The 23,983-nt window shown below is 47.9% G+C and overlaps 1 long non-coding RNA gene across 1 annotated transcript in view; it reads left to right on the top strand.

Moving 5' to 3' along the window:
- The window catches only part of LOC133269741 (uncharacterized), a 38,824-nt gene that overhangs the window by 1,616 nt on the left and 13,225 nt on the right, over positions 1-23,983 (top strand). The window contains exons 2-3 of the long non-coding RNA XR_009743538.1: positions 4,147-4,210; positions 23,398-23,481. This is a non-coding gene — a long non-coding RNA (uncharacterized LOC133269741). The remainder of the gene's footprint in view (positions 1-4,146; positions 4,211-23,397; positions 23,482-23,983) is intronic.

Genomic DNA, 23,983 nt, shown 5'->3' with positions numbered 1-23,983 from the left:
CAGCCTTCAGTAATTGTATCAGACACCTGACACTGACTTCCCATGCTAGCACAGGAAAGCTGTTGAAGGATATAAAGAAAATTGCTTGCTTGTACCTATGGCTTTTGGTGTATCAAGATAACCCACTGAGCCTTGATGCTGTCACAAAGTGTCATCCGTGTGCAGAACTGTCTTAATGGCTTCAGCTGTTTTAATGATGTCTCAGAAAAGGAAAGGCTTCAGCTAATAAAGGTAGGAAAAAAGACTTGGTAGCTATTGAAGGGGCAGAAAGTGGCAGGGGCTGCTCTTTACTGGTCCCATCTCCAGTGAGGAAATATGCCCTTTACCAAAAACACTCCGTAAAGGATTTCTCTATGAGGGCACACAAGTTTCTGCTTGATGTTTTACACCTCGGAATGTAAATATTTGCATGACAGTACATGTAACATACGAGGTATCCCAAGGAAAGGAAAAGTCTTGCTCAGCTTAATGAGAAGCGAGCATAAACTGAAAGAATATACTGCTTGCTCACATTCCCTGCCCTGGAGAGGCCATGGCTGCAGGCTGTTTCCCTGCTGTCTCCTGCATAGTTTAAAAGGAGTGATTTGCAGCCTAGAAACCAATATTCTGAGCGAAGACACAAGAGCCACTGAAAAGCTGGGGCTGGACTTCTGTTTCTTTGGCCGCCAGGCTTATGAAAAGGCTTCTTTCTGCTTCGCACCTCCAAGTGAACAGTTGAGGAGCTTTTGTGCCAAGCTGTGAAAGAGGAAAAGGCTTCCTACTAAAAGGCAAGTAAAAATATAAGGTATCTTGTATGAATCTGTACTGGGTTTGCGTAGCAAGGCAGGGGGAGGACTACAGGGCTGCCTTCTGTGAGGGGCTGCTGGAAGCTTCCCCCACGTCCAGTGGAGCCAATGCCGGAGGTCTCCAAGGTGGACCCACTGCTGGCCAAGGCTTAAATATGTTATTCCAGAGGATCAGTGGTAGTGGATAACCTATTTAAGATGGAGGGGGAATTTACTGCACTGGAGCAACTGCAGGCAGACAGGAGTAAGAATATGTGAGAGAAACAGCTCTGCAGACCCAAAGGCTAATGAAGAAGGAGGGGAGGATGTGCTCCAGGCATCAGAGCAGAGATTCCCCTGCAGCCCATGGTGCAGCCCATGGTGCAGCCCATGGTGAGGCAGCTGTGCCCTGCAGCCCATGGATGTCCATAGAGGAGCAGGTCTGCACCTGCAGCCCCTGGAGGATCCCATGCTGGAGCAAGGGGATACTCAAAGAAGGCTGTGAATCCATGGGAAGCCTGTGCTGGAGCAGCTCCTGGCAGGACCTGTGGCCCCATGGAGAGAGTACCCACACTGGAGCAGGTTTGCTGCAGGACTGGTGACCCCATGGGGACCCACAGTGGAGCATGGGAAGGACTCATGTTGGAGAAGTTCGTGGAGGACTGTGTCCTGTTGGTGGCCCCTGCGCTGGAGCAAGGGAAGAGTGTGAGGAGTCCTGTCTCTGAGGAGGAAGGAGGGGAATGGGACAACTGACCTATACATGTGAGGAACTGATAGCAAATGCCATACCCTGTCCCCCTGCGCTTCAGGGATGAAGTTGAGCCCAGGAAGAAGGGAAGGGTGGGGAGAAGAGTGTTTTAAGATCTGGTTTATTTCCCATTACCATACTCTGAATTGATGGGTAATAAATTAGTTTCCCCACGTCAAGTCTGTTTTGCCCATGGATGAACAACCTCACATCTCTGCTGGACATTTTGGCCAGCACAAGGGGGGCTCAGGCACTGACGCACAACCCACAGAGCCCAGAACTACTTTATCAGCTCCTTCAGGCATTCATGCCACTCAGGACCAGGTGCAACAGCTTGATTCATTCCTATGAGACCCCCCCAAAGCTGATGCATCTTTTGGATGCAGCATTCAGGTCAACCCCACCACAGCTGTGTGCCAGGGGAGAAGCAGCACAGCCTACAGCCTACAAACAGCACTTACACTGACAAATACAACTTCTAGCTCTGGAACAAGAAACGTTCCCTACTTTTTTCCTTGAAGAAATAACATCATTAGGAAACGAACAAGGATTCCTTCAGGACAGGCGTAGCAGCTCCCAGGAAGCATGGTCGCATCTCTTGCTCTTCATGAGGTACTGGGCAGTTCACACACAAGTGCTTCTTTTAAACGGTGTATTCGCTGCCAGACCTAAACGAATGGTTTCTGTTCTGCTCCTGTTCACCAAGACCCCACTCAGTAATCACAAGAAGAATTGGTATTTGGGGTAGGGCTAATTTTGTTTGCTTGTTTACAGGACAGGGATGCTGGAGACTAAACTGGTTGTTCATATGAAGGATCATGCATTCAGCCCATCCATCTCCTGAAAAGCTTTTGGGGTTTGGACTGAGGTTTTCCCTTATTTTAGTCTGTCTTTGCCAGCAGCTGGTTGATGTGATCAGTCTCTGTCATGTTCCTAGACAGGCTGACTCAGCTTCCTCAGTGGTAATAAGCAATTTAAGGGAGGAGGGAGGGAAGACCCCCTACTCCATCTCTGTCTGTGCATCTGAAAATCCAGAGCAGGCTCTGCACTTATTTGCTGATGGCAGTTTCTGAGGTTGTGGCCCATTTTTCATATGGGCTGATTATAAGTTTTGTAGCCAGGTTCCCTTTTTTGGCATTAGAACTAATGTCCTCTCACCATTATCCTCGCAGGCTTTACTTCACTTTTAGCTGGTGTTCACCACCACCAGGAGCAGGATGCAAGATGAAGAGGGTTGTCATTTAAATCCAGAGGCATATTTGTTACGTTGAGGCAGGAAGAATAAATCAAGAACAACTAATGACTACACCTCGCAGCACTGTTGTTCCACAGGGAGCTTGTATGTATCCAGGGATATTTGTTATACCGAAGAGAGATTCACATTTCACTTTTCAACCCTGCCCATTAGCTACCAGTCCCATGAAACCATTGCTCTCTGCACCTCTGCTTTCCAATGCACACTTACTGCAGAGCCTCTGAGGGGGCTCTTCTCTCGCCCCAGGTTTGGTGATTGTACTTCTGACAAGGAAGCATCTGAGACACTGCCTTTGCTCATCCATTCCTTTCTGATCACTTCAGCATCCTTTGGGTCCCTGGGTCCATGTTTCCAATTTATCTTGGTTTCCAAAGCAACCAAGTCTTATTCTTGCTGCTTCTTCTCAACTGATTTGGTCGGACTTCTGCTTTCTGCATATTCTGTGCCTGAGTTTTTGTTTTGTTCTTCCTTAAATATTACATTTGTGGCTTTTCTTCCTTCAATGTTTGCCACATTTAATGGTGCGTCGAAGGACAGCTGCTGCCTTCTTCCCATTAGATCTCCCCTTTAATAGGGTTCCTCTGATCTTATTGCATTCTTCAGTGGAACAGCTTCTCTTACTGGCATTTGGGGATCATACCAATGAAAAGATACCATTACTGGAAGTGGCACTGTACATGTACTTCCATTTTCTGACACCAGCACTTCTGTTGCTGCTATTTGCCTCTCTTGTGCTAGTAAAAACCTCATGGGATTTTTCCTGAAATGTTAATTTTCCATCTCTCCAGTCCTCCCATGCACCTCCCTGTGAAGCCAATTGCACTGGGTAACTGCTCCCCTGCTCCATGTATAAGCTTGTTCCTCCCTTCCTTTTGTCTTCTCTGCACTAGTTTCTTCAGGCATTTAGCAGTACAGTCAAAGCTATCAGACACCCAAAGTCGTCCATACACCTTGAGGATCCCAGGAATGATACGGTGTGTATGCAGGCCACATGGTACGCGATGCATCCAGCATTAGGGACTCTGCTTCAGGGAAACACAAGACCAGCTTGCTTGGAGGGGAGTCAGCACAATTTGGGGTTCGCTGTCTTGGTGACAGCTGGGCACTGCTGTGCCTTGTGACAGCAGCAGAGCAGGTCCCTGCATGGAGCTCATGGGGTCCATGCCTGCACCATGGACCGTGTGCTTGCAGACACCGGGCAAACACAAGCAGTAAAAGCCAGTCCCGTTAGCAAAAGGTGGGTGAAGCAGCAGATGAGACTGAACATCTGTTAGCTGCTACATAGGTATGTTTCTGTGTGTAGTAAGAACAAAACGAAGATGTCAGCAGATTTTTGTTTTACCCTCCCTGACTTCGATTATTCTCTTTGCGTTTGACAGGTGAGATGAGCCTAATTATTCCCTTTGCAAGGTGTTTACGGAGTTACACCTCTTCCTCTTAAAAGTGAGTCATAATACGGAAGCCAATACCTATCCTTGACAAGATGTTACATCTGGAAACAGGGTTTTTTCTTAAACGCGGTAGATTTCTGCCATAAAGGCATCAGAGCGCTACGGGCATCACATTGCCCTTTGTAAAAGGGTAGCTCATTCGTTACTGCTATTCACTGTCGTTATGTTTTGGCTGATTGCTTCTCAGGCGAGGCCGTAAGCGCACGGTCAGGCTGAGCGGGCTGGCGCTGGCAGGAGGGATCGCAGCTGGACAGCAGGGGGCAAGAGCGCTCCACGAATGCTCCGCGGGCGGAGAGCAGCCGCGGCAGCCCCGACTCGCGGTGAGGGGCGCGGGGGGGGAACGACGGGACGGGGAGGAGTGGTGGAACCGTGGCAGGGAGGGAGGGAGGTGGGAGGGATGAGGGCGGGGAGTGTCCTCTTATTCTGCACCCAATCCGTTCTATGCAGTCTGCTTCTCTGCCTTGTTCCCTCCGTTGCTGCTGTTGTTGCTGCTGTTGTTGCTGCTGTTGTTGCTGCTGTTGTTGCTGCTGTTGTTGCTGCGTCGTTCAAGCTCTGTGGAGCTGTATTTGGAGAAATGAAGTCGCTGTTGGAAGTGTTTGTAATCCTAGGTGTTTCCACGTGCATCCCTATGAGCTGGTGCATCCTTGCTACGCACAAAAAAGGCCCTTCTGCGTATGCGTCGTTTTAAGACTGTGCATGGTCCCGTTGCCTTCCTGAAGCAGACAAAACAACCCCTAGCTGAAGTATCAATCCTCCAGTTGTTTGCTGCTATAATCAGCTGGGCAGCAGAGATGGCTTTAAGAAGCGTCTCCCACTCAAACCATTCCCTGGTTCTATGTCCATTATAAAGCAGCTCTTTTTTGCATTACTGCAGTGCACCTTCCATGAAAACATAGCCCACCTCTCAATTACTGGGACTTTATTTCTGTTCTGTAAATTGCTGGAATGTTGCCTTCTCTTTGCTTAGCTCCCTGTTTGCGGTTTAGCTTGGAAAGCCTCTAACATTCCTTTACAGCAAGACTTCTCAGCAACAAATTCCCTTCCAAGACTTTTTACCTTTGAAACATCTCTGCAATGGAGGGAATTTGGGAAGGGGAATGGAACAAAAAATCTTTTTTGTCTGAAGAGAGGCAGAATCTTGCTTTGTTGGGTTTGAAAGCTGGAATTTTCACAGTGTCCCGTTCCCTCATGGGTCTTCATTTAGGAAATGAATATGCAGGGAATTTGGGGAAACCTTAGGGAAATAAAGGTAAGAGAGAAGGGCACTACCCTGGCCCTTTCCAAACTTCAGTATTGATGGAGAGCGAATATTTCCCCATTTATTAGACATTTACACACTGTTTGCTTCAAGGACGTGGAAATTCATATTTATCATATACATCACTTGTTATTGTTCTTACTTCCTGACTGGCTGACTGAAAGAGGAAATGAAGCTGTGCTGAATGACTTGTGTTACTGATCGCACAGAAAAAGAACAAACCCCACACAGAGCCTAAACCACTGTAGACCTATGGTGCTTAAAGGTAACCAAGTATTGCTGGTAGAGGTGTTGCTTTAGCTGTACTCGAATGAGGACACAGGAAGGCAAGGTTGGTAGGGAGAGGTAATATGTTTTATATAGATTGACTTCTACAGCTGGGCACCTTTTGGTGCTTTGGTACATCTCACAGGTAGTTTGACCCCATACAGAGTCTATAAGCATGTATTTACTTTACTTTTACTATAGGAGGTGTCATGTATGGACCACATCCCTTGGAAAGGAGTTTGCTTTCTGCACCATTAATGCTGCAACATCACAGCTGCATACAAGTGATGTAACTTGCATGGAGTCCCACTGCAGTGGAAAGGGGATGCTCCCGGGTTACTGCAGCTTACTGGAGATGTTTCTGCAGCTGAATGCTTTGCCTGCTTCAGCCTGGACATGTGCATCTCTTAACACATCAGCCAGACTCCAGGCTCTTCCCCTTCAACCACTACTGCTCACAGCAAGGCCTGAAGGCAATTCACACTCCAGCGCCTGCAGATATGCCTTCAGGGTTTTAGGCCTTTATATATATTCCCTGTTAAATTTTTACAGCTACAACTTGGCCAGTCCATTTGGATTCTTCATTAGGGTCCCTGTTCAGTGGTCTTTGAAGTCAACAGCGTTCTTTGAATGAAGCTCTATGGCTGCACAGGCTTTGAAAAAGAGACCTCACACATTAGTGCAGTGCAGGTTAGGAACTCCTCTTTTCCAAGCTAATGTGCTGAGTCTCCTCTTTACATTAATAAAGGCATATGGGAAGAGAGGAAAGCAACGTCCCTGTTTCATGCTAGGAGCTGTGACGTTTGGAGGCTGCACATGCAAACAGCTAGCTCCTCTAGGAAGCTTCTCCTAGCTGTGGGGGGAAGATGGAGGCCATAAGTTGATTCTATTTTTGCCCAAACAGCCTGTGGAAAGCAAAAGAGGGTTTCCTGTGGAAACACAGAGATTCTGAAGCCTTCTGAGCTCACCAGTGACTGCAGTGCCCCTCACTAGCTGCATGCTCCTGGTTATTAGGCAGGGACAGCAAGGGTGGGCAATGGCACTTGTGGGCAAGCTGACATTTTGCTTGTGGGATTTTGCACAGGTGAAAGCAATGTTATCCCTTAGGGACCTGCTTCTCACACCGGCCGCTAAGGACAACGCACAGGGGCGGCATTTATAGCTTGGTGTGTCAGCAGGAGGCGATGGGGAACAGGTTGCGGTGGCGGCCCCAGTGCCTCCTGCTGCTGCTTGCTTGCTGTTCATCAGTCAGCAAGTGTTCCCTGGACAAAGCTGTTCATTCAAATGCTTTCCTCTAAAATGGCCACAGTTTGTTGCCAGTGGTGGTGTAGCCTCGCTGTAATCCTGCGGTCCCCCATAGCTCACAGACACTTCCAGACCAAGAAGCAACAGCTGAAACAACCCCTCGTTTTCAGTCAGAGCTGTAGAGCAGAAACAGCCTTATTCAAGTTTCCCAGGCTTAAATTCACAGGCTGCCCTGTACCTGTCAAGGTGTGATTTTCAGCTACTGACTGTCCTTGCTCAAAACACACATAGGAGCAAGACCCAGCAACTGCGGTCTGACCGAGAGCGTGGACATTTGTCCAAGTTATGCAAAGCATGGTTTGGGGTGCCGTCTCTTGACGTCGCCTTTCACCTTCTTTAACCACTTTCCCATTCTTCTAAACATAGATTCCCATTAACAGAAGATGATAACTTCGCTTCTGTCCTGGCACCTACTGGTAAGACCTCACAGTCGAAACGAGAACAATCTCATAAGGCAAATGCATGCAGTGGTTTTAGACTAGCACTTGCGTGCTTCACTCACCAGCTTGCTTCTCTGTGTCACAAGACCCAGCCATACCTCAGGAATTCCCAGGAGCCTGTGTCATTTGTTCAGTCACTTTTCCAGATGTAGATGCTGTAACATCCTGAAACACAACAGAGAATTAGTAGCAAAGGGCAGCACAGCCCCTTGCAGTTACGGGCAGCAACCCCTGTAATGCCTTCCCAGAATGTCCCGTTATATCTCACGGTAGCTGGCAGTGGGGAGCAAAGCTAGGTGGCTTCTAGTTCCTGGTCTAGGCATAGCTATGGATCACAGATACCTATTTGTCCTCATGCCGGCATTGCTCTTCAGCTTAAATGACTCTTCCTTTTTCCTTCCTCTGTGTGTTACAGACAGCAGTCGTGCTTTCCACCTCCGCTTTACTAAAGCATCCAAATCCTTCCATCGCCCTTCATACATGTGAAGCAAATAGCGTTGTTCTTCTTCGAGGCAGTGGCTGCACAGGGTGTTTGTGACCCATCTTTCCTAAGAGTGTGGGGTTTAGATACAGGTCTTATCAAAGGTAGACCTGCAGCTGGCTGGAGGACAGTGCTTCCTGACCAGAGACAGTTAATCAGCAACAGTGTCCAGATGGTCTGTGACTGGGCCTGGTGATGATGCACATACTTGGGGAACTTCCAGGTTTTGTTCATGATTCATTCAGCTTTGGCTTCCCCTGCTAAGAAGGGGAGATCTCACAAAACACAGTAATAGTTTGCATTTACACACAGCTTTGCATCAACTGAACTGGAGATTTTGAGATGACTCCCTTATTGGGACATCCTAGCATTACATTGTGAGGCTGGATCTCTATTCTATTGTGTACAAGCAGCGGCTCACAGGAGCCTTTTATAAGATTTGGTTTAGCTCTCTTCAAGGCCATTTGCTGCTGCAGTGGGAAAGGGCTTAGCTTGCCTTCCAGTCTGCCATGCTGCTTGCATCCCTGCTTTAATAATGACGGTAATGCAAACCGGCACCCTCCTTTTACCCCCAAGGCAGCTGACTTTTTACAACCTGACACCAGGTTTGTGTCTTAGAATGCAACTGCTGTCATTCAAATGAGTGAGAAGGAATGCAGCAGAGCATCCTTTTAGCACGAGGCACATATGCATTTACTGTTGGTACTGCAATGATAATGAGGTGCACCTTATCAGTGTGTTATGTGAGTGAGCATCTGCGACACCTTTAAGATGCTGCTCCCACTGCAGCTAACTGACAGGAGTATGCTCTACTCAGAGGATGTAGTGGCAGTTTCAAGGTCGAATTGTGCATACTGCTCACAATCACTGTGCTTGGTGTATTCTGAAGAGATTTTGTGTAATTGTTTGGGGTTTGTTTTCCTTTTCATGGAGCAGAAACTTGCAGAAACTTACAAGACTGAATGTGCTCAGCTACATTGCAGCACTGCTAGCAGCCACGCATAGCACAGGCTGTCTTCCGGTGTTACCACTCCGCTCACACTCTCTGCCTTTCACTAGGGGCTGATGGCTGCTTTAAACCCCCACAAGCTCCTGCCCCTCGGGGCGTGCTCTGCTTGTACCTCTGGGCTGCTGGGGACAGGGGACACAGCCACACAGCCCAGGGTGATGTGTCTGTGTCCTCCCAGCACTTGTGAGCGTCCCAGCTGCAGGCTGCACTCCCTGCTCTCTGCCTGCGCCTGCAAGCATGCTCAGCTGGTAGGACCCTATGCCTCAGGGGTGGCAGGGAGGCCTCCCGGGACCTGTGTGCAGCCTGTATTCTTCCCGATGGCAGTACCCTGTTCCGCCTCCTTCCTGCAGAAAGCTCCATAACCGGTGAATATTACTGCACATTATTTAGTCTCTCCTGCAATACCCTGCTGGAAAAGCAGAGTCCTCGAGATGCCCCGGCTGACATCGCTTCCTCTGCCCCCTGCAGCCCTTGCTCTCCCATCCCCACTCACCCCTCAGCTGACAGTCTCCGTGGCTTGCCCCATGCTGTTACAGGCAAAGAGAAGACCCGTTTCTCCACTGTGCCATTCCCCTCCCTTTGCCGGTAACTCAGCCTTGCTGTGAATCCTTCAAGAACCAAGTTAATACCATCGATAAAAGAAAAAGAAAACAAACTAAAACAGTCAGTCCTTCCAGCTTCTCAGCTGCTTCCTTTTCATTTCGATCTGCATCTCATTTTGTGTGCTGAACTGCATCAAGCCCTGATGACAGAAATGCTCTGTGCTACGGGCCAGCCCTGCCAGGATGTACGGGGACATCAGATACTCTGCAGAAGTATTTTATGTTTAGAAGTAAAGCGCAGAACACTTTATCCATGTCCCTAGAGGCTCCAGGGAAGAACACTCGGGCAGGTACAATGGGGTGGCAGTGCCAAAATGCTGTTGGTCCATCGCTGTTCCATGGCCCAGGCATAAGTTCACCTCTCAGCTCCTCAGTGCGCTCGCACTCAGCAGCGATGAAGGAGGGCAGAGGAGCTGCTCCACCTCGGGGGCCCAGTGCAGCCCATCGGTATTTGATCAGAGTGGTTTTCAGCTGTCTCATCTTTGATGTTTCTTCCCCTCTTCTCTGTAGGAAACAAATCAAAACCCCGGTGGGAGCCTGGAACAGAAATGCTGTTGTTCTCCAGAATGATAACGTCTCCCATGTACACCGTTCCTGTGTGGTCACCTTCCCTAGAACACCACTAGAGAGGACAGTCTGCCATTTGAAAGTGCCCATTCAGTGCACGCTCAGACCTCAGAGGTGCAATCGGGCAGCGATCCTCCAAAACCAGCACTTACTGAGGTCCAGGCAGGGCAACAAGAGCTTTGGGCTTCGCTCTCTGTGGTTGTGATCTACCCAAGGTGCTTTATGCATGTTCTCAAGTAGTGGCCTACCAGACACCTAAGAAAGGCCATTTTTGTGTTCAGCCCAATGGGCTAATGCAATACTTATCTTCTTGAAAACCAAGCAGGTTGATGTTGGTATTTTTTGGCCACGTACAGTTTTTAGAACACAGGAAATAATAGAAAACATCTTTTAATTACCATACCTGTTTTATTACTAAACTTAAACTTATTAAACTGTTTTATTTTGTTAAACTTAAACTTCCATGATACACAATTCAATTTCCTTTGGGTTTCAGAGACAGTGACAAAAGGAAGATGGAAAACCATCCCTCAATTTACTACTGTTCCTGGTATCCCACCACCCCGCCTCATCTGGGCTGTCAGATGAATAGATCTCCTTTAGGCTTCTCTATTCAGAAAACAGAGGTTGCACAACACTGAAAGGGCCTCCTGGAGGAGAAAGCGGATGGTCACTGCTAAAAGCACTGCTTCTCCTTGGAAGAGATCAACATAGGTACAGTAGTACAGATAGGTACAGTGTACCTATCAACATAGGTACATAATCTCTGCCCTCAGGAAGGGGAGGCAAGTGTTGGTGTTACGAAGGAATATCAGGCTCTTAGACATGGGTAAACAATACACTTGATGTGTGCAACAAGGTAAGGACTGCATGTAGACTGTATGTAGATCTATCGACTAACTGATGCAAATGGGGTACAAATTGGCAAGCAGTCAGGTGTGAGAGCACACTCTTCTGCAGCATAAGCCTGCAGACTTGCCCTTGCCTATGATTTTAGACCATCCCTGCTGCAATCCTGCCACCGATCTATACAGAAATGAATTTGGATCAGTGTGGTATTCCGTGGATGGGCACAACTTAAATGTCAAAGAAATGTGTGGCGGTAAAGATGGAGCTGTGGTTTAAGCACTCTGGAGAGGCATGTTCATTTCTTTACAGCATCCTGAGTATCGCAGGCTGTGCTTAGGAGCTTTCCGTCTCCTCAGATCGAGGTGCTCTTTCACAGATATGATGTTGGAATATTGTGATGATTTAACATTTTGCGAGGTTTTAGAATGTGTCCCTTGGGTTTAATTCTCTATATTGATATGAAACCACAGACCTAGGTAAGAAAGAGACTTGGAGTAAGAAAAACAAGGTAGAGCATATCAGAAAGTGAGACCGATTCACCAAAGCCTTATAGGATTTAGAGGGAGAAGGTAAAAATGTTATGATCCTGTATTTCCTGGAATTTTGTGATGCATCTGTGAGGATCTCTAAGCCATAAAGAACTTGCTGTCAAACTTCTGACACTTCGGAGACTTCTTGCCATGAAATGGCAAACCTTCCGTACATCCTGCTTACAGTACCACAGTGAGGCCACATTCAAGTAGAGGGAGGTAGAAGAGTGGGTTCTTTGACCCTGGGGTCTTTCTAAAGTTCCCAGGGATTCAGAGGAAGCAGATGATGAAGCAGTTCCCTCTGCTGGAGTAGCCTTGTCCACCTGGAATACATCCTGTAACAGTGTGACATTGCTCCGGATTACTTCAGTAATCCAATAAATGTGAATTCAGCCCTGGGGAAATAGGACTGTGCAAAAATGTAATTATAGGCTTATAAAAATCATACTTTGCTAATATTGCATTGCTTTCCCAAGAGAAACATATAACCCTGGGGACTGAAATGGGTGTGTATTTGCTACATCCGTCATTACAATGCGTGTAACGTGAAGAAACTCCTTCAAAAACTGATTTTCAAATAATGTCACCTTTATTACATTATGCCTCGTGTAAGCAGAATTCAGGGGTGCTTTTTCACAGGATTCAATAGCAGCAGAACAAAGTCATCTCTCAGGTATATTGGTGCCTATCTTAGGCCACTGCTCTGTCAACAGCAATGCAAGCACCACATGGGTGAGTGCCTCCTGGAGTACCAGCAGGCATTAACCAGACTGGGAGGATTCAGGCAGAAGTCCAAGGATGATAGTGAGGGAATTAAAGCTAGGACTTCATTGGGTTTTGGTTGGTTGGTTGGTAGTTTGGTCATTCCAGACGGTGATACCATTCCAAACTGGTACAGATGAGGCAAGTTAGCTTCTAAATTACTCTTACCCCATGTGGCCTCTCTGCATAGTCTATTCCTCTTTGTAGCTTGGACCACGTTGTTAGAGCGAGGTCACCCCAGACCTGATGTGCTGTGGTCCTCATGTATGAGCGTAACTGTGTGGTGCTAAACACAACTAATACTGATCTTGAAAGAAGAATAACTTCCAAAGAAGCAGAGAAACGAAAATCAGTGCAAAATGAGAATCACCATGTTTGTGCTTTCCTGTCAGCAACAAGGCTCAGAACCACCCATTGGAGGAGATAGGAGGACAGGAAGTGCTCAGTGATTCTTTTGGTCTACTGTATTGATCAGAATACATCATGCAAGTCTGTTAATGGTGTATTCTTGCACAGGGAGCATCAGCCAGTCACTGGCAACTCACGCTGCTCCTCAGAGTCCTAAACACGTGGGGGTTTGCAGCTAGGGAACTGAGGATAGCTCTGTCATAGATGAACTTGTCTGTCATCTTATTATTGAGAGCGTTTCTCCATACTGTGCAAGGTCTTAAGCCTCTTAAAGCTGTCTTTTTTACCTTGTTTCTTTTTCCCCCACAAAATCATTATCCTAAAATATTCCTGCCTCATTTAACAGCAATTACTGCTAATACACTTCCATGGTGTAATATTGTAATGTAAATTTAGCTTGACTGCATGAGGATGCAGGGATTTGCAAGTGTTGTTGCAAATGTTGCCCTGGGAATCCATATTAAGCTATGAAAGTAAGTTCCTACACTTTGTTGACAATAAAGCAAGGGATACAGGATGTGACCAAGCGCACTCTGGCCAGATCCATCACGCTGCAGTGGTGTATGCAACTGCTATGCACGCAGGCTGGTGACAAGCACAAACACAAGGGATGGCTGAGCCCCATGGCCGGGCAGAGGTGCCAGTGCCCCTGCCCTGTGCCAGGATGGGTCTGGCCAGGCTTGATGTGCTACAAGTTTCCAGGGGTATCCTCTGCCTTTGTCACTGGCTTCAAACACACCAGCAGAGAGGGAAAAAAACCTGCATGTTTTCTGTTTCCAAAGGAGGATTGCTGCAAAACGCATGACATGAGAGATGGGGAGTGTGTTGTATAACTGGTTTCACCCATGAGATTAGGGAACTGCTGGTTTTCCTTTTTATCCCTAAGGAACTTCTCTCCATTGCTCAGATGCAGTTCAAGGAAAGGGGCCAAAGCAGCAGCAAGCCAAGGCATCAGCGCCAGACAGACTGCAAGGTATGGTAAACCCAATTTAAGTGAAGGGAGGCCTTTTGCCCGTGTCATTGAGATCTATAATGCCCAGACATTAGGTCAGCCTGGCCTCTCTTAAGAAAAAGCACATGCTCAAGGAAAGCAGGTTGTCTTGGCTGTCAGTTCCTGATTTAGCCCCTATTCACTATTGGCCGTTTGAATTTGGCTACCCCAGCCAAACCCTGCTTGGATGATTGACGTTTTTATAAGAGACGAGCAAATAGCAGATGACAAATGATTTACATCTCCTGCAGATTTACGAAGCTTTGGATTTATAAACATTTTCAGGACTGCACCACAGCTCTCCAAATGTTTCCAAACAAAGAGAAACAGAAGCTCCTAACGAGTGAAGACCTCAGGATTAATGCATTATTACAGAAACTGGAGTTCTGTTATGGAACCAGCTCCAACACTTGACCTGCCTCTTGCCCTTTGCTCCATCGCTTCACTCTTTCACATTCATTGCCCACTCCTCCTTGTTCATCCTCCTGCTTGCCCAAGGGCTTTCACCCTTTTGAGCTTTAATTCAAGTGTGTAGAGACTTTCCATGCTGTGTTGATTTCTCATACATTCAGAAAGCTTAAGGACGCTGGTTTAGAAAGCCTTGACTATTAAAGCAACCAATGCATTTACAAGTCTGTGACTTCTAATGAAATGCAAGTATTTCACCTCCCATGTGACAGCCTGTTGTACCCGTTCTCTCCTCCTAGTGCTTTACTGATAAACATGTTCTCCTACAAGCAAACAATGAAACAAATCTATTTACTCAGGCACAGAGCTGCACCCAGCAGGACAGCATCGCTCCCTATCTGCAGGCCAGAAAACACCTTCCCACAGCCACCTTCGGAACACCACCCCTACCTAAGCCTCCCCATCACAGGGCTCCATATTTCCCTTGCCAACTCCGTTGCATGTCTACTACAAAATGCCCTTATCCAGCCAGTTCCAGGTTTCGGACTAGTGCCTAGGCTTGATGTGGGGACACAAAAGGTGCCAGCTGAGACTGACTCTCTTGAATGGAAAGCCTTAAGTATGGTGCTGCAGCAGCAGTCACTTGTTTCTGCCTAAACACCAACTTCCCATAACCTTCCATTTTAAGTTCCTCATTCACTCTGTTAACTGCAAGCCTCTCTTTTCATATTACCTTGTCCCCTCTCCTAATCTAATTCACCACAACCTCCTCAGAACAAGGTGGTTGGCTTCATCACTGAAATTATCTCATGTTATGGTCAAAACAGGAGGCAAAAGTGCCAGCATGGGAACCCTCAGGTCCTGCTATGGTGTTATAGCAGCTCACTGCTCAGCTGTAGAAAGCGTCAGGGTATTTTATGAAGTACCCCTAAGGCACATCAGCCTTTTCTGCCCCAGGATTGTGCCCACACTAAGCTCCTGATGTTCTAGACTGGCAGAGGCTGTGCTCCCAATACAAGTGCTGGGATGAGCTCCTCTCACTGGCTGTATTGTGGGACCTATGGTTATAGTCACCAAAACCTGAGTAAAATGCCAGCACAATACCTGGCAGGAACCTCCTATGCTACGCTGGCTTCTTGGGAGCAAACCTGTACCCCTTAAGACAGCTACAAAGCTCTGTGTGAATGCTCTGCTTGGAAGCAGATGGAGTTGAAACTGTTGGATGCCATTTTATGTTGGTCATGCAGTTCTGTAATGCCTTCTCTCCCACTGCCCTGGCTGCTGCTGAAAACACCTTCTCACTCAGAGCCTCTAAGAGAGGTAAAGGCTTCATCCCACTGCAAGTGAATGAAGGCACCAGGGACCTTGCTTCTGCAGCCTGATCTGCCCACCACTGTGTTTGTTTCCCCGCTGAGCTGCAAGTGTCCTGATGCTGAGCAAATCTACATCCAGGCACATCAGTGAGTGCCACGTTAGCAGTAGTTCCTGCTCAGAGCTCTCCATCATCTCCTCAATTTGAAATTGAGATCCCCACCATCTAAAATAAGCTTTTCAAAAGGAGAGAGGAATGCCTGTGTTTTGGAACTATTCTTTTCCATCTATACACATAGGAGCAAGAAATGAGTTAGTGAGAGGTGTGTGTGTATGTGCACATACACATGCACGTCCATAGGCATCGTAAATAGATTTTGTTTTGAAACAGCAGTAAGGCGCTTTTGCCAACACATAAATTAAAGGCAAGGAGTCGTGCTAGGCAAGAGAGCCAGAACAGAGAGCTGCAGGGAAACATCTCTCTCATTTGAGTGTAAGAACGAGCCTGCTGCTTACTTCTAACACAAGATTTCGTGCCTTTAAAGGCAAGCTGCTCCCCACAAGGGTAAAAACGGGAGGGAGGCATTCCTCCTGCAGCAATGCTGCCGGAGCCTAATAACCTTAACCGACCTCAGGTGCCTCCATGCTCCGTATCTCCTCAGCTCATTCCGCAAGCGCTACTTAACCTAATTAAGGAGGAGAAGGCACCTCAAGACGGGCGAGGAAGTGGTGCTTTCATCATGTGCCCTCATGCACGGTACAGGACGGAAGCGGTCTCCCCGTCCTTAAAGCAGGATAAGCTCCACCTATGCGCTCACGGGTGAGGGGAGCCGGGAGCCGTGTACCCAGCGGGGCTGCGCTCCCGCATCGCCCGGGGCTCCGGCGCCGCTGCTTCCAGCGCCGGGAACGCATCATGTGGCACAGGTAGGTCGGGCTCTGCAAGGACTGCACCATCCCCTCCTCTGCCTACGGGGGGAGACCAAAGGCAAGCCGTGCCAACGAGTACGGCATCGCCCGGAGCTCTCGGTGGCAACGGGAGGGTTGAGCGGGAGGCAGTGGGAACGCGATGTAAAATGGCAAATGGTTACAGGAAGAGCGAGCGGTTTTGTCTTTAATTCTTGTACCAGAGAAGCAAGAGGGCGTCTGAGCCTGCCGAAGTCTTCATTCCTGTTTTCCTTTGAGCTGCCTGTGGAACACCACGAGAGCTGGAAATAGGATGAACTGAAGTGTGCCACTAGTGCTTTAGGATGAACTGAAGTGTTTCACTAGTGCTTTAGAAAACGCTTGCTATACAAGAGAAGGGGGGGAGCACGAAAAGAGGCAAATCTCTTCTTAGGTCATGCACATGCCTTGTAAAGAAACTTCCTCAAATGGCAACTTAAGTTAAAGGCAAAATTTTCCACAATGGATTTTTTTATACCTTTTTCTGAAATGCTTATTTTAGTCGTTCAGGGGAAAATGCCAGAAATAGAGGGGCAGTAAGAGTCACCATAATAGCACTATTTGAGACGTTTTTGAAAGCAGATTATCGATGAGTGGCACAAAACACAATCGCTGAGGTCTACAGTGGGCTGTGACAAGGTGCATCTGTGTAATTGGCATTCCTGCCTTTTGCAGAAGGGGGGGGAACTGCTTCAGCCACTGCTGCCTGCAGTTTAGAGGGGTACAGGAAGGGAGAAAGAAGTCTTTTCTGATGGAAGACAAAGGGGATCCTCCCACAGGCTCCTTCCCAGTCCTTGTGTAAGGAGACCTGCAAATGGTTTTTCACAGCAACACACTGAGCAGTGCAGCAGCAGAAATTGTGCTCTCTGCCGGGTAGAGAGGAGCCGTGCAGTGCTCTATGGGAATAACAGTGCTGCTCTCGCAGCCTGTTGTGCCACCTCACATCACTGGCATGGTGGGGAAAGCAGGCTTGCCCTTTCTATGCACTGTGCCTGGTGTAACAGGCCCCAGAGAGCAATGGGGACAGAACAAGGCTATGATAGCTCTCCAGACCTGCTCCCTGGGAGCTGAACCAAGCTTCCCAAGGGTTTATCAGAACAAGCTGCCTCGCAGCTGGAATGCTGGATGGATGCCATCTCTAATGCAACCTCCTCTTGCCCCAGGCAGCCCAGCCTGGGAAGCCCCACACACAGTATACACCTTCCTGCTGGAACCTGGGTAACACCACAACATGCAACACCGATGAAAGACTTTGGCTTCAATACACCTGCAAACGGTGACACAAGAGCATTTCACCATGGAAGTGCTCGCTAGCTGTAACCTGCACTGAGGTGTGACCTTCAGGCACACTACAGTACAAATAAGAACAACAGCAGCACAGCTGAGTGTTACATAGCAGAGAGCGGGAAGGACAGCAAGTGTATGAGTTAATAGCACTGGTCCTGACCACACCACAGGGTGCATAACGAGGAGATTTGACTGCATTCCTGAAAACTTGCAAAGTGATGCCTGTCGGAAGCGTTATAGTAATTCCCCTGGGATAGCATCTCTTCCACAACATCTGCTTTTCAGATCTGGCTCATCCCTGACCTCCGGGCAACGTGTGTAAATCACCAAATACACAGAATGGGAGTTTTGAAGCACAGAGTAAGCAGTGGGTTTGGGTGGGGGTGAGTTTAGTTCTAGCTTGACTCTTCTGAGGTTTGATCTGCAAAATCTTACAGGCATTACTCTGGGAGGACCCCAAGGGCTTGGCTCAGCGCTTTTGTCACTGCCATCAGCAGCCCCAAGGATGCGGGGACATCTCTGTGGGGCAGGAGGTGAGGAAGAGAAATGGGCTCTGAAATGTCAAGTAAGTAGGATAAGGCCTCCCATGAAGGGAAAAGCCTATCCCCTCCTTAGTTTGTCGGTGTAAATGGTACCGAATCACTCCAACTATAAACACCATGGAGGGAAAAGGCACCAATCGTGGAAGATTTGCTACTGCTTAATACATTCCACTGTCTGTAATGCCTTCAGACTGTCTCCTTCAGAGAGGCAGAGAATGTAGGGTCTGTTCATACCTCCCACATGTCAAAGCCTGACTTCTGTGGCCACGGGACTGCCCCAGCACAGAACCTGCTCAGTCCCCCCCCGTGCGAGGCTCTTACTGAATTCCACGCTATAGCGGCGGCTGTTGAAGCACTCCGGCTCCGGTCGCATTTACGGCTTGGGGCTTGATGTAATTCATAGAGGGACTTTTCTGCCTGGGTGTGTTGAGAAGCATCCCCCCCCAAAACTGCCACCGTGGTGCTCCCTCCACCGCGGCCCGCTCCCATGCGCTGCAGGTCCCCTGACCTCTGCTGGCTACAGAAGGCAGTTGCAGAGGGTTTCGTGCCTCTTAGGCCATGAGCAGGAGAGCGCCGGTACCAATATGAGTGTGTGCATGTGGCTATAGGTAAAAGTACTTCAGTTGAGTGAATGTAAAACTGCCTGAACCATCACAAACACACACAAAAAATCCACAATTCCCTTTTTTGGGGGGAACCCTTCTTTACTTATTTTACAGGTAATTATTTGGAAGGATAATTGGAGTTTTTTCTAGTTTTTATTGTGTAACTATTGTCTGATTTCGAGTGGAAATGCCCTAAATGATTCGGTTACATGCACTTGCAAAAAGTCACTTTCGTCTACTTTCAGAAAGCAGCCCAGAAAACGTGCTTTAAATGCACAGTGTTGGTTAGGCAGGCAGAGTTCCATATGGCAGTTTATTAATGTTGTTCTATAGGAAAAAGTATCCCCAGAGGATGTAAGCTCTGCCTGGCCATCACGTTTCCTCTCTGATTGCAGTCAATATTATATTTGGCTTGAAATTACCAAGCATAATAGACTGGAGATTAACTAAATCAAGTAAAAATAGGGGAAAAATAAAAGGGGGTATGAAGACCTAAGGATAAAGAGGACACGCTTGAAATTTCCTTAAGGGAAACTTTGCTGCTTCAGGAGCATGGCACTGGAAAGGGAGAGGATCTCTGTAGTAGGGGACAAGTACACTTGTCCTTCCTAAAGGAAAAGAGCTTTTTCCATGGTCTGGAAAACCACGTAATAAATGATGTTGAGCTATCCTGAGATCCAGACTCAACAGTGTCCACAGCCAGGCTGATCTACAGGTTGCTGATGTTAATACATGCGATGATTCCCTCTGACTGAACGAGCTGTCTCTTAATTGGACAGAGCAGAGCAACCCTGTTGCACTGAAGCAGATAGGCAGGCTGATGAGAAACAGCTGAGATTTCAATAGAGGACCTAAATGTAAGCTTCTGTGAGAGTTTCCAGAGAATTTAAGTCAATTTAATTGATAACCCTTTATTAAAACCATTAACCAATATTTTCTGCTTATCAGAACTGCAAGTGTTTGAAACGCTACCTCAATTTTAGGATCAATCTGGCACTGTTACAAAATACTGGAAGAGCCAAATATAATGACTTCTTTCTTGTGAGAAGTCCTGCAATTCTAAAGCGGGGTCATTCTTCACTGGAAAGCATCAATCGCCTCTGAATAAATAGAAGACACACGGACCCAGCACACTTCCTCCGTATCCTTTGGCAGCATACCTACCTTTGTCATGGCCTCTTGTGCTCAGCTGAACTAAGAATCTGTGCAAGTTTCAAAGCACTGGGATGTTATCCATGGAAATATAAGGAACGACCTTTGCAGAAATGGCTAGGATGCTTTGGAGCAAAGGCCTCTCACATCCTGGCTTCCTTGTGGGATTGTCCTCCAGCTTCTCAGAATGAGTCAGAATTCTGCTGAGTCTGTCCCAGGCCAGATGACCATTGTCAGATTTGGGACTGCAGGAATACACCCTTGGTTTTTGAGAGCTCTGTTAGGCCGCGCTTGGCTGTACAAAGGAAACTGAGCAAATAGCGCTTCTATTATATGCAGTTTCCTTTTATTCCTCGTGCTTGAATAAAAGGATTGTTATTTTTCTTCAGAAGGAGGAACAAAGAGTGGGTAAGAGGCAAGTGGAGGTGCTTCCTTGATAATCAAGCCCTCCTTTTGTCCTTTTCAGTGGAGTTTTATTTGCAGATGCCTGTTCTGCACAAGCTTTAAAAGGCATCAGCTTCCAACAATGCCGTGTCCTCATTGAGGCTGACCTGGAGAGGACCTCTATTTACCAGATATAAAGCTGCTAATTATTTTGTGTATAGGCCTTAACGTGATTACGGCGAGCATGGACACTGGTTGTTGTTACAGCAATTTGAATTAAATTATGCTTGTGCCGGCATAATTAGGATCGCCCTCCGTTGGGCTTGTATTTTAACGCAGCATCTCAGCAGCTTGGTGAAAACAGCCACAGTTTCACCTTGTGCTGGCTAAAGCATGCGGGCTGCAAGACTGGGATTAAAACAAGGAATTTCTTGAGCAAACCCTGAGGAGGGACGTGTGGGCTTCGTGCAGAGCCCAGCGATGGCTTTCCTGCCCCTCTGAGCGTTTCAATAAGCGCTCATAAAAGAAGGAGGAACTGGAGTTATAAAAACTAAACTCAGGCCAGGCCTTCCTTGTTAAATGAATGCTTTTGCGCAGTGGAAACAATCGTAGTATTCAAGCCCTGCAACACAAATGAGGTAATGAAGTCATTAGGGCTGAGCTAGGCGTGCATGTCGGGGGCATGGGCTGCCCAGGGTCCAGCGGTGCCCCAAGCCTCGGGGAGCCCCACTAAAGCAGGCGGACAGTGGCAGGGTCTTTCGGAAAGCCAAGTGGGAAGATGAACGCAGCAAGGGGATGGATTGGTGCCTTTGGCCAGCACTGGTCCTGCCATGGCCAGGGGGCTCGGGCCCTTCGCAGGAGGGAGGACATCCTCTGAACCCCAGCAGTCCTCCGAGCCGCCCACCAGCACCCCCTCAGCAGCACCGTCCTGCAGCAAGAGGCTGCCTGCAGGTCTCTAACCTGCTGCCATCCCTATGGCTGTACGACTGCCCCGCTGTCTCCATCCTGGAAGCCACACTGCGCCGGCTGCAGCTTTATTGCATGGCTTTGGGAACAGCTGAAGGTGAAAGAGTGCCTTCTGCCTCCTTCCTGCTGCTTTGGAGGACACTTGGTCGAAAGCTCGCTGAGGGCCGCGCAGCTGATGCTTCCAGTGTAAACGCTGCCTCTGCAAGCTGCTCATGGCTGGCTCTGCTCCCAGTGAATTGTCCCCAAGGACAAGAGCAAGCAGGGCATCCCTTCCATGCAGCGGGCCCACAGAAGCCCCATGCCAATCCACTGCCCACCGGTGTGGATACCCAGAGCACCCCCTGAGAAGTGGCAGCAGAGAAGGGATGCACAGGGGGTAATAACTGACATGTGCCTGTCCGAGTCATAAGCGTTGTCAGTGTAGTCAGGAGGGAAAAGGTGTTAAGTTAGTTGCAGGAGCTCCAGCATGAGTAACTCTGACATGTGATTCAGCTTCTAAGAACGATGTTAGTCCATCGGAGGTGTGAGTCTTGTGGTGGCAGCAGGGATGCCTGTGTGGTCAGTACTACAGGGGTCTCACCGAAGCAGAAAATCACTGTGTGATACTTGGTGGGATGCTTGGCTTCCAGAAGCACACAGAAAATAAGCTGAAATCTAGGCAAATGCATTTTGTGTTATGCAGGTACTTAAGGAATTTGTGAAAGCAGGGACTGTAGCTTACTTTCATTTGCAGCACTTTCCTAATTTGGTGTTCTGTACATAGTGTGAAGTCAGTACCGAGCAATAAGGTCAAATCTACTGTACAGACAAGAATCACACATCTACCACATGCTTTCCAGGAACTTACTTGTGAAGTCTTGGAATATATGACCTTGTTAGCCAGGGCTATGTTCTCTGGGATCACGGTAAGCCACCAAGGTGAAAGAGGCTGGGGAGAACCAGTTTGCAGTGAAATTCCTATGCAGCAGAGCTCAGCAATCTGAATGGTCCAAGACACTGTCTCTGAAATGTGGAAGACTGCAACAGCGGTACAGCAGCAAATACAGCTTGCCTGGTTCTTGCTATATTCCATGCCCCTCACAAACAGTAAAATGGAAAAGGCAACATTTTCCTTAAAGGAAAAAGTACTTTCAGGTTTATACTTGAAATATCAATAATTCATTGCCCTAAGGATCAAATACTGCGGGAGGAAAACCTTGCAATCAATAATAATATTTGCAGTTAGGCTTGGTGCAGGGGTTAGGTAGGGTTAATCATGTCTCATCATAACTGACCACCGCATGGCTCGCGGTACATTTTACTCCCACCCCAGAGCCGCGGTGAGGCAATGCCAATGGGGTATTGCTGGAGGGTCAGATTCAAATCCCATGTGCTTCAGTGCTTGTTGAAAACAAGAGCGGGGGAAGACCTTTTCTTGGAATTGGGATCACCACCCCATGGATTGATGCATTCTGCTGTCAGTGAACATCCTCCTCTGTCCAGCTCTTTGTGTTTTGCCAAGGTTATTGGTCCCTGTTTTGCTACAGATTGCATCCATAGCAGAATGGAGTGTCAGACCTGCTTACAGGAGGCTGCCCCATCGTCCTGGAAGCCCAAGAGTCTCAGCAGTGCCATAAAAGTCATTTTACCCATGCAGGGATGACAACACCAACTCTGATGTCTCCCAGAACCTCTGTAAGTGGCGTTATTCTCCCAGCAGTCCAAAGAGAGCTCCTCCTTGGCTCAAATAGGCCCAACATTCAGATTGCAGGGCTTTGCCTTCCCTGGATAATGGGTCCTCTCCTGCTCCAGGCCACACCATCTTTGGCCTCTGGACCCTATTCTTGAAGGAGCCAGTCAAGAGGTGCTGCCCAGCCTCCTGCCCAGGAGCAGGGAGGAAGAAGGGTGATGGAAGTGGAGGGATGCACGTAGTGGGGCTGGTTTGACATGGGCAGCAAAGCCACAGCTACACCTTTTAAAACAACAACCTCTGCTTGTGGCTAAAGCCAGCCCCATCCTCCAACAGCAGGACCCAGCTATGAAAGCTGATGAGGAATCTTAATGATCACAGCAACTGAAGGGGAAAGAGCAATTTCTGATGCAAATAAATTTGGGTAGAATTTTCTATTTCCAGGTGGTACCCAAAACAGGAGCATCCTCCTTCCCTACCTCACCGCAGTGGTCTTTCTCCCATAAGGCTGCTCTGAAGACGATGCAGGTGGGTTATGGATTCATCTGCTATGGGTGTCTCAGCACAGCAAGGCAGGGGGGATCTTCTTGTTGTCAGCAGTCACGGTGACTGCATTTTATCTAGATTCCATCTATGGATCTTAATATAGATCTTTGTTGCACGAGATTGAGTGCTGTTCCTGTGAAAGCGCTGCCTTTTGGAACAACATTTCAATGAGTTTATTATAAGAGCACTCATCAAATGGGGGGGTGGGGGGGGAAACAAGCTATTTTAGGAACTGAAAATGAACTCACGATATGTAGTATTGAGCAGTCTTATAGGCACCTTCAGACTTAGAAAAAAGGTAAAGAATCAGGCTTCAGTAAAAGCAAATGCAGGTCTTTATGTGACGTGTGTCAGTTCCCTGCGGCCCACAGAGATAACGCAGCATAAACCCAACCATAGGAATTTATGAAACAGCTCTTATAAGCTCAGCTGACACTATAGGGCATGGCCTAAAGCAATCCAATAGTGTACCGAAGTAATGTGA

This window comes from Pezoporus flaviventris, unplaced genomic scaffold (assembly GCF_033815535.1).
Source record: "Pezoporus flaviventris isolate CSIRO_AGI_PZ_B2104156 unplaced genomic scaffold, CSIRO_AGI_Pfla_v1 ptg000015l, whole genome shotgun sequence".
In the NCBI taxonomy this organism is placed as follows: domain Eukaryota; kingdom Metazoa; phylum Chordata; class Aves; order Psittaciformes; family Psittacidae; genus Pezoporus; species Pezoporus flaviventris.
Note: the sequence above shows the minus strand (reverse complement) of the source record. Positions and strands in the feature narration are given on the sequence as shown.